The sequence below is a fragment of the Xyrauchen texanus genome, chromosome 11, assembly GCF_025860055.1.
Source record: "Xyrauchen texanus isolate HMW12.3.18 chromosome 11, RBS_HiC_50CHRs, whole genome shotgun sequence".
Taxonomy (NCBI): Eukaryota; Metazoa; Chordata; class Actinopteri; order Cypriniformes; family Catostomidae; genus Xyrauchen; species Xyrauchen texanus.
The window spans coordinates 31,912,973-31,931,851 of record NC_068286.1 but is presented as its reverse complement, the minus strand read 5'-3'; the positions used below and the strand labels follow the sequence as shown (position 1 = coordinate 31,931,851).

The 18,879-nt window shown below is 37.8% G+C and overlaps 1 long non-coding RNA gene across 1 annotated transcript; it reads right to left on the bottom strand.

Moving 5' to 3' along the window:
* Positions 1-5,414: 5,414 nt before the first annotated feature.
* LOC127651221 (uncharacterized) lies at positions 5,415-10,458 on the bottom strand. Its single transcript, XR_007971538.1, has 4 exons — positions 10,293-10,458; positions 9,702-9,803; positions 8,809-9,017; positions 5,415-7,467 (listed from the first exon to the last, which is right to left on the bottom strand). It is a non-coding gene; the product is annotated as an uncharacterized LOC127651221 (long non-coding RNA).
* Positions 10,459-18,879: the final 8,421 nt, after the last annotated feature.

Genomic DNA, 18,879 nt, shown 5'->3' with positions numbered 1-18,879 from the left:
ATAAAACATTAAAGTTATTCTTTAAAAATAAAATTATCTAAAAAATAAAAAATAATAATTATTACAGAAAAGTTACATTAGCATGATGAATTTCAATACAGTGCTTACCTTGCAAGATGTCCTGTCTATATGCTGTATAACTTCATCACACACACACACACACACAAAGATCATATATCAAACACAGATCCTGGCTGTAGAATTTTGCGAAAATATATAACAAAGTGATGTCATGGACTGCAAATATACATTAGGCATTGATAAATATTTAACTAATATGCTGATAATTTTATTCTAGTTCCTCCATGTACTGGTTACAATGAAATACTCTATAAAAGATTCTATAAGCTATATGTAAATCAAAATTGAATACAGCATGGCCATAATAAATTACTTTATTTAATTTTTTTCTAATATATATATATATTGCATAAATAAGCAGCTGTGAGCTGAACTGTAAAACTACAATCACGTTAGTCCAGTCGTTAATTCAGTCAGATATTACAGCAAGTATAGATGACATGTCGAGCCATATCCTTATTTCAACTTGACTGATAAATGATGGATTGATAAATTGTAGGCAATCTCTCTTCTCAAGTCCACCTGATCCTCATCAATTCCCTATAAATTATAAGAAAAATAATATTACACATTATTAATATTACTGCTTGATTAAATATGTGTCAGTGTTTCCTGGGTCAAAATATACACAAACGTAAACAAACTTAAACAAAAATATTTACTTAATGGGCTCCCCTGCTGCAAAAAGACACTGGTATACATACATATGAGATAAGCTCTATTGAACTCTATTGAATTTTACATTATACTACATTTTTTATAATGAAAAGCCGCAAGACAGATGTACTCTTGGCCTTACTGTAAAACATGCAAGTGTTAAAAATACATCATTTATTCACCCTCATGTCATCCTAAAAGTGTATGTTTTTCTTTCTTCTTGGTAACACAAAATGAGGGATTTTTGAAAAATGTCCTGGCTGTGCTTTTCCATATAATGAAGTGAATGGGGACGGTGCTGTCAAGCTCCAAAAATTCAGTATAAATATATCATAAAATGAGTCCATATGAATTGTGAGGCTATATTCTGTCCTCTGTATAGAAAACCTGAGCATAAAAGTGCAGTATGAACATTAAAAACACAAAAAATAAATGCACATTCGAATGCTAAAACTGTGTATTCAAATTCTGGCTTTGTGCCAAGCACATGGCTGACTTCAGATCGATCACATTCTTGTGTTAAAAAAAGCTAGACACAGTGCAACAAATACAGTTTAACAGAAAGCAGGTGTCTCAATATGCTTTTTAAAGTTATTTTTAATTAGACACAGAATCTAATAACAGCACTCCAGCTCGAGATGCTGAATAAAAATAACAAAGCGAAACAAAGATGTTCGTCTAGTACGCGTTTACATAGAAAAACAAATGGATGGTTGCAAAAGCGTTCGGAGTGAACAGCCCCTTACAGTTGGTGGAGGTTCTTTGCCGTTGCATCTTGCTCTCTTAATAAGCGTTTCTCAGATTAAGCAATTAGTCTTTTACATGCTTTGAAAGGAGTTAATCTTGGAAATGTGGGTCTGTCTCGCGATCCTCACGTTTGGTTCCATTCTGTTGTGTACCATCACATTGAACAGCCCCTTGCCTGGGATCATAGTCTGAGCCACTTCAACAGAGTTCAGCCGAATACCACTGCTATCTGGGAATATTGCTACCCTACATACACTGTAATGAATAAAAAACAATGTGGTATTTTGCTGTTTTTATGAAGTGTGACTCAGGGGTAGTATACTGTGGCATCAGTAAGTGTAACACCATGTGAACTGTCTATTGAAGATTTTGACTTAACATTTGAAAATATGGACCAGCTAAAACGTTATATTTGTTTATTTTACGCACATTAATTGAAAATGGAATGCTTTTTATTTAACAGCCAGGAATGTTATTTGCAGTAATATAATGGTGCTGTATGGTTATTGTATTTAATGTGTCCTCTTGTTGACTAAGGAAACAACGTCAATTTAAAAAAATTCGCTGACTTTAAAATGTGAATATTATACAAATTATTTGACAGAACTAGTTGACAGCCCTACCACAAACATCAGCCTATGAATCAGACATTAACCAATATAGACCAACTAATCAGATAAAGTTCAATACAACAGAGTATGGTGGCCACGTCTGCGTTCTCAAGTGGAAAATGTCATTTTTAAAGCGTTTACTCTTCTAAACTAAATTAAAACTGAAAAATTCCAAGTTGAATGTTAAAACATTGAGCAGATGTTTTTGAATGTTTTTGATTTAAAAAGCATGTAAATCTCCATTGCTCCAACTCAATTGCTTTTTAAAAAAAAAAAAGTACACAATCAATGCTTTCTAGATTAAACACTCTTTCACAGACATCTCATCAACACATTTTTGCATACTAGATTGTTGCCTAAAACAAGACATGGCAAGAAATGTCTTCCCAGAACATAAATGTTTGAATATAAATGAAGGTTTGTGTATCTTTCAGGGTTCTCACACATCTTGAATAATTAATTTCCATGACACTCATGCCTTTTCCAAAGTATAGGTCTCAGCATAACAAAAACGTGTGTTTCCTAATCAGTGGGCATTTTCAAACCGGGATGGACATTTCTCAACTATCCAAAAAAAGTAGGGAAATCTCTATGTAGTAGGCAAATCTGGATTGGCAGAATTTTCCCTAAAACATGTTGTGGCAGGGCGGAGGGTGGGGCCGGGTCCTGATCCTACGCACCCGGTCCCGTATTAGGCTAATTATGCCTCCGTGAGGGTTAAAGGCTGACTGCAAGGGAACGTGCGGGAGAGAGAGATCGTTTACGGACATGTCCGTCGTGTGTGTGTTTATGTTGTCTTTTGAGTTTATCATTAAACTATTATTTATATCGTCAAGCCGGTTCTCGCTTCCTCCTTTCCATTGATCCCTTTACACTGGTGGCGAAGCCCGGGAAGGAGGAGGGATACGCGGTAGTAGAGTTCTCGCCACTACCGTCCACCCCAATGGAGCAGCCGCCGCCGCCGACCGCGAGGGGAGAAGGGGCTCCTAGCCGACCTAGCCGACCGCCTGGAGCGGTCAGGGCCGCTGCCAGGGGTGCAGGAGTCGCCTACCGGCCGCTGAAATGTGGCGGGTTTTAAGACCGCCGACCGCGAGCGGGGAGGGGCTCACAGGCGACCGCCTGGAGCGAGAGAACCGCTGCCAGGGGCGGGGGAGACCCCTTCTGTTCCCCAAGAATGCGGCGGGTTGTTCCGTTCGCCAGGGGCTGGAGGACTGCCTCAGATCCGCCTGGAGAGACGCGGCTGTCGTCCGATAGAGGGTGGAGGAGTGGCCGAGGAACAAGCTGCGGCGTATCGGAGAACTGGCGAGTAAGATTTGTATTTTTTTTTCATCTCTCTCTCCTCTCTCTCTCTCACTGTCGCTCTGCGTTGGCCTTTTCCCTCTTTAAAATTTTACAGTTTTTTGGGGGGTACTACACTGTTACAGGAAGTACCCCCCCCCCCCCATTTTAATTATTTCTGTTTCCCTACCCTTGTCCCCTCCCTCGTCCAGGTAGATGGGGATGACCTGCCGGCAGACGGCGCAGAAGGCGTGCCCTCCCCCAGGGAAAGGGGGGGGGGGGTGTACGTCAGGGCGGGGGCTCCCCAGCCTGAGAGAACGAGGGAGGAATGTGGCAGGGCGGAGGGCGGGGCCGAGTCGTGATCCTACGCACCCGGTCCCGTATTAGGCTAATTATGCTGACTGCAGGGGACCGTGAGGGAGAGAGAGATCGTTTACGGACATGTCCGTCATGTGTGTGTGTTTATGTTGTCTTTTGAGTTTATCATTAAACTATTATTTATATCGTCAAGCCGGTTCTCGCTTCCTCCTTTCCATTGATCCCTTTACACATGTAAAAGCATTAGTGTAAAGATGCAATGACACATAAAATGTATCAGCTCTGACCCACCACACCCTTTAGTATCACAGTCACCTTAAAGGAACAGTTCACCCAAAAATAAAATTCTCACATCATTTACTCACTCTCATGCCATTCCAGATGTGTATGGCTTTCTTTCTTCTGGAGAACACAAATAAAGATTTTTAGAAGAATATCTCAGCTCTGTTGGTCCATACAATGCAAGTGAATGGTGACCAACATTTTGATGGTCCAGAAAGCACATAAAGGCAACATAAAATAATCCATACGACTCCTGTGGTTTAATCTATGTCTTCTAAAGAAATCCAAATGGCCATTGCCATTGCTGTCTCTAGGCACAATCATGATTACATGCTTGATTAGTGCTTGACACATGCGCAGAGCGCTAGATGTAATCGAGCTTGAAATCATGACCGCCAAGGGGACTGCAGATATCAAGATTTATACTGAAAAAAGGAGAACAATTTTGGTCTGTTCCCACCCAAAATCAATTAGATTGCTTCAGAAGACCTGGATTGAACCACTGGAGTCATATAGATTACTTTTATGCTGCAAATTTTTGGTCACCATTCGCTTCCATGGTGAGTACCTACAGAGCTGAGATATTCTTCTAAAGATCTTCATTTGTGTTCAGCATAAGAAAGTCATACACATCTGAGATGGCATGAGGGTGAGTAAATTAAAAGAGAATTTTCATTTTGGGGTGAACTATCCCTTTAAATTTGCCACTACCAACAGAAAAACTTGTTTTCTGTCTGCTTGGCACGAGAATCAACATTCAAGTATAAGATACACTGTGATATCAAGTGTAAATACATGGTATGTAATGTATGCCAGATGTGGCTTTGGAGTTGCCTTTGAAGTGTAAAAAAGGCTAATGAAAACCAAAACTCCACAAATTGCTTGTGCACTTGGTTCTCTCTTGCTTCAGGTGTCTGGTCACCCATGTCTTTTTCTTCCCTCTCCTCCCTCTTCAGTGTGATGCCACAAAACTTCACCAGGGCCAAAAGACACATAAGTTTCAGCATTTCCATCAGTGTGAAAACCCTTTAAAAAGGTACTATATTTGGACTATTGTACAGTGATAGGGGTTTGGAACAAGAAAATTATGACAGAATTTTCATTTTAGGGGGAACTATTCCTTTAAAATACTCATGATATATTTGTCTGCTCTCACCTCTAAGGCTTTGTCATGTTGGTGATCGGCTATGAAGAGTTCAGCAGCCAAATTGACACAGTCATGTAAGACCAGTTCAGGATGTCTGTCCAGAGCTTCAATAGCAAACGGCAACTCACTGCTCTCATAATAACTCCTGAAATCATAACAGAGGCCATTTACAAAAAGAGTATATATATATATATATACAGTGCATCCAAAAAGTATCACAGCGCTTCACTTTTTCCACATTTTGTTATGTTACAGCCTTATTCCAAAATGGATTAAATTGATTATTTTCCTCAAAATTCTACAAACAATACCCCATAATGACAACGTGAAAGAAGTTTGTTTGAAAGCTTTGCAAATTTATTAAAAATAAAACACGCAAAAATCTCATATACATAAGTATTCACAGCCTTTGCCATGACACTCAAAATTGAGCTCATGTGCATCCTGTTTCCACTGATCATCCTTGAGATGTTTCTACAACTTGATTGGAGTCCACCTGTGGTAAATTCAGTTGATTGGACATGATTTGGAAAGGCACACACCTGTCTATATAAGGTCCCACAGTTAACAGTGCATGTCAGAGCACAAACCAAGCCATGAAGTCCAAGGAATTGTCTGTAGACCTCTGAGACAGGATTGTTTCGAGGCACAGATCTGGGGAAGGGTACAGAAACATTTCTGCAGCATTGCAGGTCCCGATGAGCACAATGGCCTCCATCATCCGTGAATGAAAGAAGTTTGGAACCACCAGGACTCTTCCTAGAGCTGGCCGCCCGGCCAAACTGAGCGATCGGGGGAGAAGGGCCTTAGTCAGGGAGGTGACCAAGAACTCGATGGTCACTCTGACAGAGCTCCAGCATTTCTCTGTGGAGAGAGGAGAACAACCATCTCTGCAGCACTCGACAAATCAGGTCTGTATGGTAGAGGGCCCAGACAGAAGCCACTCTTCAGTAAAAGGCACATGACAGCCTGGCTGGAGTTTGCCAAAAGGAACCTGAAGGACTCTCAGACCATGAGAAACAAAATTCTCTGGTCTGATGAAACAAAGATGAAATGAACACTTTGGCCTAAATGGCAAGCGTCGTGTCTGGAGGAAACCAGGCACCACTCATCACCTGGCCAATACCATCCCTACAGTGAAGCATGGTGGTGGCAGCATCATGCTGCGGGGATGTTTTTCAGCGGCAGGAACTGGGAGACTTGTCAGGAATGAGAGAAAGATGAAAGCAGCAATGTACAGAGACATCCTTGATGAAAACCTGCTCCAGAGCGCTCTGGACCTCAGACTGTGGTGAAGGTTCATCTTCCAACAGGACAATGACCCTAAGCACACAGCCAAGATAACAAAGGAGTAGCTAAGGGACAACTCTGGGAATGTCCTTGAGTAGCCCAGCCAGAGCCCAGACTTGAACCCGATTGAACATCTCTGGAGAGATCTGAAAATGGCTTTGCACCGACACTCCACATCCAACCTGATGGAGCTTGAGAGGTCCTGCAAAGAAGAATGGGAGAAACTGCCCAAAAATAGGTGTGCCAAGCTTGTAGCATCATACTCATAAGACTTGAGGCTGTAATTGGTGCCAAAAGTGCTTCAACAAAGTATTGAGCAAAGGCTGTCGTTTTTAATTTTTAATAAATTTGCATATATTTCAAACAAACTTCATGTTGTTATTATGGGGTATTGTTTTTTTAGAATTTAGGATTTTTAGAATAATTAATTTAATCCATTTTGGAATAAGGCTGTAACAGAACAAAATGTGGAAAAAGTGAAGCGTTGTGAATACATTCCGGATGCACCGTATATATACAGTATCTCACAAAAGTGAGTACACCTCTCACATTTTTGTAAATATTTGATTATATCTTTTCATGTGACAACACTGAAGAAATTACACTTTGCTACAATGTAAAGTAGTGAGTGTACAGCTTGTATAACAGTGTAAATTTGCTGTCCCCTCAAAATAACTCAACACACAGCCATTAATGTTTAAACCGCTGGCAACAAAAGTGAGTACACCCCTAAGTGAAAATGTCCAATTTGGGCCCAAAGTCAATATTTTGTGTGGCCACCATTATTTTCCAGCACTGCTTTAACCCTCTTGGGCATGGAGTTCACCAGAGCTTCACATGTTGCCACTGGAGTCCTCTTGCACTCTGGGAGTTGGTGGATGTTAGAGACCTTGTGCTCCTCCACCTTCCTTTTGAGTATGACCCACAGATGCTCAATAGGGTTTAGGTCTGGAGACATGCTTGGCCAGTCCATCACCTTCACCCTCAGCTTCTTTAGCAAGGCAGTGGTCATCTTGGAGGTGTGTTTGGGGTCGTTATTCATGCTGGAATACTGTCCTGCGGCCAAGACAATACAGCAGTTTAACAGGACAGGTTCCATTCAGAACATATCACTTGCATTGTATGGACCAACAGAGCTGAGATATTCTTCTATAAGGTAGTTTATAGCTGTGTTAGACAGGTACAAAAACAACAATACTACTACTAAAATAATTTATTATTTATAGTATTGTTATAAATATTATATTAATAATAGTTAAGATATTGAAATCATATTATTAATAATCATTGTGAAACTGTAGTTCATGAGCTGCCATAAAGAGGTACAACAACAACAATACTACTACTAATAAAATTGTACAATTAAAATAATTTAAACAAATATTGTAATAACAATTTTAGTATTAAGATTAATAATGTATATGAAATGATGGTGCATTAGCAGCAAAAACAATCAAAATAATAATTTACTATTATTATTGTTATAAATAATGTTTTAATAATAGTTACATTAACAAGATTTTATTAGCAATTATTATAAAATGATGGTGCATTAGCAACAATAGAAATGTACAACAAAAAAACTACAAATACTTATTACTAATATTATTGTTGTAAATATTAGATTAATATTACTAGCTAATTCTATATTAAAATTATGCATCAACATTTATCAATCCTAAAGTAGAAAACCTTGTCATATTTATTCGCTAATTTGAGGTAAATAAATAAGTAATTTTTTCTTAAATGACCCCACTTATGGGTACTATTAAATTTATCCATTAATGCAAAAAAAATTGCCTGTTGTTGTTACCATCACCATATATTGTGCACCAAGTGTTGAGGTCTGTGTGCGCAGATCTGTATTATGATTCTATCAATCCTGTAATGCAAGGTGACTTGTCTTATAGACTACATAGCATGCATTAGCATTCCCTGTGGAAGGCTTTTGTATGTAATGTCATGTATGTGGTATGTCATGGTGATAATACGAAAAGTTCAAAATGTTTAATGTTCTTAAAAAAAATGTCATTTAAAATTAATAATTGTATATATGTACAATGTACTGTACATCAGATTTGTAAGTAAAAGTTACTGTATTTCCTGAAATGATTAAGTTACAATTAATCACATTAATTGAATGTGAAAAACTGTGTGCAAAAACTTGCAAAATAAAAATTAATTCATAATATCACACTATTATGAGCCTTTCAAATATTGTAGTTTTAATGAGTCCAATGTTACCAAATTATCTTGATCAATAATATATTATGCAATATTTATAATCAAATATCAAAAGTAACATAATAAGTTATATTTATCTATGATTAACATCCGTTAAAACTGAATGAGTAAACAATGTCAAATGTGGTAGATAATTGCTGTTGTTTTATTGACCTTCATCATTTCCTTATTCTCACGGTTCAGCTCCATTTCATTGCCGTCATTTTCCTCTTTGTCATCCTCATCATCTCCGTCCTCCTCTCTGATGTCTCTCCACTCCATCTTCAAATCTTCAACTTGCTCCACTGTCTCCTCTAGTCCTTCTCCGATCATGGAGGCAAAAGCTTTCTGGACAGATGGGCTGACCCCCTCATCAGTCTTTTCTGATAATGATCACACAAACGGAAACTTGTAATGTGACATTGGGTGACACTGAATTATTGATTCCCACATGGCTCATTCAAGCTGTCTTGATTCTTTTCCCATTTGAATGACAATGAAACCCATTTGATGTGATAAATATTTGTTGTTATTATGAAGAGGTTAGCTTTTAAAGCAAGACATTTTCAGGTTTTGGCCTACTTTTATTCTATAAAATAGGCTTTAACACTGGAAGAATTAAATAATAATTTAAAAAGCCCAATTGGTAGGAAAAATACATTTTGTATTCTTGTAGGCAACACACAGAGTATATTTTACACATATGCAAAAGAGTTTTTTAGCATGCCACTAATTCCACTCAAAATACATGGATCAATCTCTGCACAAATATTCTCAACTATGTTATAAAAGATGTTAGACACTTCCTGATTGGATGCATTAATGTGTATGTAAACATGGGCATACATGTCTCCAACCTATGCATAGAATTTAGAAATTTATGAAATAAAAGGTTTCATCAGAAAATGTTTGCAGTAAAAAAAGGCAGTATTTATGGTTCAGGGCGCAAGCAAAATTAATGCCTCTTAAATTATTAACTTAATTTCTAATTGTTTTAGGGGGAAACTTTGGGTGGCACAATGGTACTGCCACACAGTTCATTGGGTGAACTTGGTCCATAAACCGACCTGTCATTTCCGTGCCCATTTAGCACATTGTTTAGAGGTGGACCGGACTGCATCCTCTTGATCTGCAGTCTCATTTTCATTTGAAACATTTCCCTTCTCCTTCTGAACACATAAAAACAATGTTTTACAATGCAGCAACATACTGGAGTCTTTGATCTTATATATCTTATCTACCTAGACAGCACCTTTAGGCATTATCTATGAAACTACAGTCTATTTGGGTTTGAGCTGTGTAGGTACCAGTATTTTAATTATAGATAATAAAAGTATATATATATATATATATATATATATATATATATATATATATATATATATATATATATATATATATAGCATATAACAAAGTAGGACGACCCTCCAAAAATACTGATGGTATAGTAATGCTATCTGATGGTAATAATATGGTGCTTTGAAATATACCATATTTATCATAATAAATGTCCAAAAGCAAGATAGTGCCATAGTATTTTTGTTGATGGAAATGGACACTGTGCTTGACTACATGTATAGTTTATAACAGATTATATAAGATGGTTAGATGTTGAATGGACCAATTTTACACTTTAACGCAGGCAGTGACGATTGTACCTTTTCTTTTCATCTCTTTCCTCTCTCCGCCACTCAAACACCTCGAAAGTAATCTTGCCCTCTAAATAATCGACATTGTGAGGCGGATAAAATGTTTTATATATGATTTATGTTCACCCTGATGTACATGTTTCCTGTTACAGCCTGACAGCCAACCAGAGCCCTAAAATTCTTCTTCGACGGTGAGTGAAACCAAACATACACATGCGGAGTGAATACATGTGACTAACTGCGCCGCATAATGGCAAAGGAGAATAGTGCAAAATTATTTTGTCTCTGGTTCAGGTAATCGTTCAACCAAAAATGGAAATTCTCTCGTCAGTTACTCGCCCTCATGCCATCCCAGATGTATATGACTTTCTTTCATCTGCAGAACAGAAATTATGATTTTTAGAAGCATATCTCAGCTCTGTACGCCCATGCAATGCAAGTCAACATGGTCTATATTACTATTAAAAGTTGTATAAGTTAACAAGAGATAATACGTTTATAACTAACATGAACTGGTATACATTTATGAATGAACATTAAACAAGATTAATAGGCTAAATGCTGTTAATTTTTTTTTAATCATTAGATCATTATTTCCAATGCATTAACTGATATTGAACCTTATCGTAAAGTGTAATCCAGTTTGAAAGAGAATATTGTAAAACTTGTGGCTTTGACTCCATTGTGGTTTTAGGCCTTTGCGAGTAGGTCTTTCTTTATTTAATTGTATTTCATTAAATTCAATTTTAATTGCTAATGATTTTAATTCATGCTTTAATTAATTTTTTTTTTTTAAAGAAAACTCATGAGAGACCAGGCTTATGTCTGCAGTACAATAGGTTAATGAATTGCAACCATTTTACTGTATTTTGTCTACGTCCTTTTCAGGTTTGTGCTCAGAATTGAGTTGCCGTTTAATAGGTTTAATATTCTTACTTTACTCAAGTCAAAACAAATACATGGAAGCATTGGCAAAAACTGTAAAAGTGTGTTTATTATGATTAACAAAATCCAATGCATATTTATTCAATCTTTCACAGAGTTTGTTTTTCTCTTGATGTTGGAGGAAAAAAATAAATACCTGTACAATACTGATATTACAAATCAATGTCTGTCAGAATTGGTTCTGTAGATACAGTTCACTGTGTTGTCAGAATTTCAGAGGACTCCTGTCCTGGTCAAATGAGATTCTGCAGCATCATAATCTTTTCTTCCTCAATCAGAGAGCTGAGCTCATGGACTGGAACCTATAACAGAGTGGAAAAAGTGAAGAAGAGTACAGAGAGAACAAAATTAATAACCAGACCTTAAATCCACACTTAAATGGTAGTTCAACCAAAATTTAAACTGTCTCATCATTTACTCACCCTCATGGCATCCCAGATCTGTATGACTTTTCTTCTGCTGAACACAAACAGATTTTTAGAAGAATATCTCTTCATACAATGTAAGTGAATGGTAGCCAGAACTTTGAAGCTCAAAAAAGCACATAATGGCAGCATTAAAGTAATCTATAAAGTAGTGGTTAAATTGATATATTCTGAAGTGATATGATAGGTGTGGGTGAGAAACAGATCAATATTTAAGTCAGTTTATACCATCAATTCTCCTCCCTGCCCAGTAGGGGGCAATAGGCTTGAAGAATGCAAATAACATAAATCAAAAGAAAAAGGAACCGTTTTTCACCCACGCCATATCATTTCACTTTAGAAGATAGGAATTTAACCACTGGAATCTTATGGTTTACTTTTATGCTGTGTTTAAGTGCATTTTGGAACTTCAAATTTTGGTACCCATTCACATGCATTGTGAGTAAAGACAGAGCTGAGATATTCTTCTAAAAATCGTAATTTGTATTCAGCAGAAGAAAGGAAGTCATACACATCTGGGATGGCTGTCCCTGTCCCAGGTCTCCTAACCCAGTCCCTGTCCTATGGCCACCTCCCAGGCCTCCAGACCCGGTCCCCAACTTGAGGCTCCTGGCCGCCCGCCTGATCTGTTCTGGTCCCCTTGGTCTCCTGGCCGCCCGCCTGATCTGTTCTGGTCCCCTTGGTCTCCTGGCCGCCCGCCTGATCTATTCCCTGACCTTGCCTTGTTCCTCTGCTTCCATTGTGCCCCCCTGAACCACATGTTTTCTCCTACACTCCATGAACAATAATAATTTTTTTACTTTTTTTTTTGGAGCGTCTGGAATCCGCTCCTTAAAGGTGGTGGGGCTCTGTCACATATTCCCTGTTGTCTTTTGTTTTTGTGCTTTTATGTTGAAGTTCTTGTTTAGTTCCTGTTTCCTGTTAGGTTTTTGTAGTTCTTTGTAGTTTCATTTTATGATTGGTTTTCCCCTGATTGTGTCTCATTCCCTGATTGTTTCCCCAGGTGTTCCTTGTTTTCCCTTGTGTATTTAAGACCTTGTTTCCCCAGTTAATTTGTCAGTTCTTGCATGTTTTGTTATGCTCTGTGCGAGGTTCCCTGTGTTTTTCTTTATTCTGAGTTTTCTTGTTTATTTTAGTAAAGCTGCACTTAGATTCTCATTCTTTGCCTGCCTCGTCACATCTGTAGTGTATAAGCACACGCATTGGCACAGAGCCTGGTTGCAGCTGGTGTGATGATTTGTTTGATAGTAAAAAAAATCATATTAACAACCATATTGTTTATATCTTTTGGCTATACTTTTTAAACAGTTTGTATTTTAATGTTTATGTATTGGCCCCATTGACTCCCATTGTATGTGCCTCGCTGTAACAACATTTATAGTCCCTTTTAGCAAACGAAGTCAAAGTATTTGTGGTAATCAACATTTTTTAAAGACAACATGACACAGCATTTACAACACATTTAAATTACACAATGTAACATTTCTGAATAAAACAGAAAACTAAGCAGGAAAGGGTGTGGGTGGGACCTGACTTTATCCATCAGGATTTTATTGGATTGTGAAAAGTAGTCTATGATAATATAGGTTGGTTACATTTACATGATTTCCCACCACCCATGTGGATTTGGTTAATACTAAATGTTATAACATTTTAATGAAAGATTACAAGAACAAACCGATGTATTCCGAATAAAAACACAGGTTTATAGAATTTTGTGAGAAAAATATATATGATTGTATGGGCCAGCCCTAGTTAATAGTGTGAATTTTTATTTCATGTTTTTAATATCTAATTTCCCATATGTGCTAGTCTAGTTGATTAATAAAAACACTTAGCTTGAACATACAATCAATCGAATACTCTACTGAACCATGAAGTTAACTTGTTAGGTTACCTGTTCCAGCACACTGTCTTGAACTGCATCACTTCCCATGATGCCCCTGACTGTACTGAGCACTTGCTGGTTGACCGAGAGTTCATGAACAGGAACTATGTTGTGGAGGTCTAGGATGGACATAAGAGTGGAGGGCAGTTGGTGTCTGTCCAATCACAGGCACAGATATAAAGTCTGCAGCCATCTTGCCACCTTATTCGACTGACTGCCTATGATGACACAAGAAGAGACTGTTGCTGAAATTAGGCTTAATTTGAATGAGAAGAGAGAGGACGATGAAAGATATTAACCTCTCTGCAGTAGCTGCTCCAGGGTGTTGTGGTTGAGCAGTTTCTCCAGTGGAGTTTGAGTGAAGTGATCAGAGGGGTTACCAGGATATCATGTTTAGGGGGGCATTTGGCTTGTTTGGGGGGGCAACATAAACAATTGAAAAAATCGGCGCAAAATTAAGCTATACTACACACAGTCTGTTTTAGTGCATATCTTTTGCTAAGCCAGGAACCCAGAGATAGGCACAGGGCCCCTATTAGACTATAAGGCTTAAACTGGATTTTTGTTGTGTCAGACCTCACTCATCTGCTAGCGATGGAAAAATATGCACAAAACAATCCACTTTTAAATTGTAATTTATCATCAGATTCAGAGGCGTTTTCAGCATTGAAGGACATCCGGGGCTTAGCCCAGACAATTTTATTTTCACACTAGCAACCACTTCCCTGTAGTCCAAAGCTGGTGAGAGGGTATTTTTTGAGTTTTGCTCTGGCTGGGCCTGTTTCTACAGTTCCTAAATCTTCCATTCTAGTACTATCCTCAACATCCTCTCTCCTCCCTGAATCATCTGTGATGCAAAAGAACAGATACAGCACATAACTTATTGCAAATCAGCTTCAAACAACTAATTCATCAAGTGCTACATATGTCAAATTGTAGACCAATACCATTGAAGAAAATGTATTGGGAAGAGCAGATCAGTGGGATTGCCCTAATATCTATCATGATTCTTGAATTTTCATGTACATTAACATAAAGTCATCACAAATGAGTTATATTATAGTGAGTAAAGTGAGGTAAAAAAAAATATTGAATATAAATAATTTATATTTTTTGACATAAATAGTCAAAATGATGTATAAGATCCTAAGTTAAAGGAATACATGAATGATTTTAGTCTAAGTTCATTGACACACCATGGCATCGAACTGTATATATTTCTCATCATCTCTATGAGAATAATTCATCTGTCAAAATCCTTTCATTAAGATCATTGAGATAAACAATGTTTCACTTTTAAATTTCTCTATAGTAAAGTGACTTATTAATTGTTACCAGTTTCCATGCCTGATTCTGGCACAGCTGCTGCTGCTCCTCAGTCTGTTGCTCATATTTGCTACACTCTACAAAACCATTTAATCAAATCAAAGTGTATATTTCCTACAAACTAATTTCACAAAACAAGTCACACATACATTTTATGCTAATGCTTATCGGTCATCCTTAGCGAAAACAACACCTGATAAACAAGAAAAGTACACTGCAAACGGGACTCGAACTGCGATCTCCGGCATGAGTGGCGACTGCGTTAACTCGGAGCTACCAAGCTGTGTCAATCAACGTAAGGAGGTTAGAGGCTACAACTCTTGAGGTTTAGCCTACTGTGGGTGAAAGCCAGCTAGATGATGATCTTAAGACTTTAAGGACAAAAACAAATGTGAATTCTTACCCACTGACTTCTTTCGGAAAAATCCCCAAAGCCTAATTTGCTTAATTTTTGCTGTCTTTCCTGCTAATTGCCGTTAACTCGCCACTAAGTAACGTTAGTTGATGTCAACGACTGTGCAAGCTCCTCCTCTACCTGCTGCATATTCAACAGAGAGGAAGAAACGGGGTCGCCCATAGGCTACCGACAGCAAAGGAACTTATTCTATAGGCTATATTATGCCTATGTCTATTTTTACAGGCTGTATGCAGTATGTGCAAAGCCAAAGCACAATGAAATAAGGCAACTTATGATTTCGGGGGTTTACATAGGCTTTTGGCCGGTTTCATATTTGTCAGTCAACTATTCAAAATACATTCGGGGCTACACTCAAAACAACAGATGGACAGATTATTTCTCAAATTCTCAGGGGAGGCAGAGCTTATCCTAGGGGAGGCACTGCCTCCCCCAGCCTCCCCCTAGACACGCCCCTGGAAGTGATCCAGTAATCCAAGATAGTAAACGACTTTAAGCAGCTCAATGAGAGAGATCTTTGGGAGGTACGACTCTAAGACCTTTGTTATGCAGGCCAAAAACCTGATTAAAATCACAGAAGCATTCTAAAAATGTACTGCATTTGGAGACGTTAATTATGCTTTGGGTGACCATACTTATTACCAAAAAGCACTACCATGTTTTTTTAAAACATACACCATGGTATTCTTGGAAGTGCTTTGTGAAAAACTATCAATTACAAAAAAGAAACCTCACAGTTATCCTCACTACATTTTACCATAGTATTACCCTAAATATTGATCTCACTCATATCTATCATATCACTTCTAAAGATATGGATTAAAACACATGGAGTCTTATGGATTAATTTTATACTGCCTTTATGTGCTTTTTGGAGCATCAAAATTTTGGCACACATTCACTTGCATTGTATGGACCAAAAGAGCAGAGATATGTTTCAAAAAATCTTAATTTGTGTTTCGCAGAAGAAGAAAGTCATACACATCTGGGATAACATGAGGGTGAATAAATAATGAGAGAATTTAAATTTTTGGGTGAACTATACCCTTAATATGAAGAGTCAAAACAGCAGCTTACTGTTGTTTATTCTCTTTCAGGTCATGATTGAGCAGTGAAAAGACTTTTAAAATGCTCAGGATGTCTCTAAGGGTCTAGAAATGTTACTAGAAACAGAATCACCTACAAAACATAATACTTTTAAGTTTTCCATGGCAGAAAACCAATATGATGGTTAATTCAATAAATCTGTCATGTTTTAAAACATATAGTACAGGTCTAATTAAGTGAAATCCCATGCTTAAGGTGAAATAGTAATCTTATTTTGTGCATCTCTAAATGTACAGCCCGTTGATATACACTCACCGACCACTTTATTAGGTACACCTGTACACCTACTTATTCATCCGATTATCTAATCAGCCAATCTTGTGTCAGCAGTGCAACGCATATAATCATGCAGATACGGGTCAGGCGCTTCAGTTAATGTTCACATCAACCAACAGAATGGGGAATCATTGAGATCATTGCATGATTGTTGGTGGCAGACCAGCTGATTTGAGTATTTCTGTAACTACAGATCTCCTGGGATTTTCACGCACAACGCATAGAGTGTATAGAGAATGGTGCGAAAAACAAAAAACAACCAATGAGTGGCAGTTCTGTGGACTAAAACACTTTGTTGATGAGAGAGGTCAACGGAGAATGGCCAGACAGGTTCGAGCTGACTGAAAGGCTAAGGTAACTCAGATAAACACTCTGTACAATTGTAGAGAGCAGAATAGCATCCCAGAATGCACAGCATGTCGAACCTTGTGAACCATGTTGGGTTCCACTTCTGTCAGCCAAGAACAGAAAACTGAGGCTTCAGTGGGCCTACCATTTGTGTACCTCAGCAGAAATCCAGATTCGTCAGACCAGGCGATGTTTTCTGTTCCAAGCTGAAAGTAGTGGTACCCAGAGTGGTCTTCTGCTACTGTAGCCCCATCTGCCTCAATATTTGACGTGTTGTACATTCAGAAATGCTATATCATGAGGATTACTTTAGGACTGGCAATAATGCCCTGAAGGGTCAAACTGTCAAGAACAGGTCTCATTTCTTCCCTGAAAAAAAAAAACTCCACAAGAAACTACATTTTACATGAAGAAAATAAAGCTTTTTTCACTGAACTGTGACATTATTTTCATGACAGTTAAGTACACCACCTCCCCAAATTTATAATAAATTATAGAAATGTAACTCTCATTGCTGTAATGTAAAAACTATTATATATTTTTTTAATAAAATAATTAACATGATATTAAAGTACTTTACAATTAAAAAATAATAATAATAACTCAAATAAGACATTCAGATATATTTTGGTGATGATAATTTTGTGTGAAAATTTGCTCATAATTGTTGTAAAAAAATTGTTGTAACAAGCTTTATTTTCATCATGAAAAATATAATTTCACATTTTTCTTTTGATTTTGGGGTCAAATGTGTCCCAGACATGTTTTCATGTTTTCACCTATAGACTATAGAATATTCCAGGTTTAATACAAGTTAAGCTCAATCGACAGCATTTGTTGCATAATATTGATCATAAAATTATAAGATTCCGATTTCTGCCTTTAAACCCTCCAAAAATTGGCCCCATTCACTTCCATTGCAAGTGCCTCTCTGTAACCTCGATTTTTCAGATTAACAATTTTTTATTGATTCACATAAATGAACACAGAAAAACGAAACATATATACATAGAATCGAACTTAACCCCCACTATTACCCCTCCCAATCTCAATCCCCAATCCCATCCTGGCCCCAACATCATCAAAGTGGTCGCAAATTATATAGACACACACACGCACAAAAAATAAACAAATAAAATATAATAATAATGATCATCCATCCATAAATGACATATACCCGCCCCATTTCTCCACGAACACGATGTACTTCCCAATTCTTCTAAATGATCCCTCCACAAAGGCCGCCACCCTTCCCATTTCCGAGCACCACTCCTGAAAAGAGGGAGCTCCAGCCCCTTAAAATTATCTGCCTGGTGATCATGACACTGGTTAAGACCCAACTATTTATGTGTCTATTTTCAATGTCGATGACTGCCCCATCGCCCAAAATACAGAGTCTGGGGCAAAATGATACCCTAGTGCCTAATACACTACACACTTGACTCTGAACCTTTAACCAAAACTCCTGGATCTCAACACACCCCAAAAGACATGGGTTATAGCTCCGTCTGCTAATTAGCATCACCAGCAGGTAGGTGTTTCTTTAAGACCAAGTCTATACAATAGAGTCCAATAGAACAGATGTAAATTCTTGAATTGCATAAGGCGCACCCTTGCGTCTCTAGATGCAGACTTGTCTTTTTTTTAAATCCTAGCCCACTCTCCCTCCTCCAATTCCAAGTTTAAATCTTTCTTCCATAATCTTTTGAAAATGGTTGAGGATCCGTCCCCCAGACTTTGAATTAACGGAGTAATTCACTGATGCCTCATGACCTTTTCCAAAAGCAGTAATCCCCACTTTCAGAGTATCTGCTTCTTTAGGGGTGTGTATTCTATTCACAAAAATAGTAGTGCAAGTGGCACAGC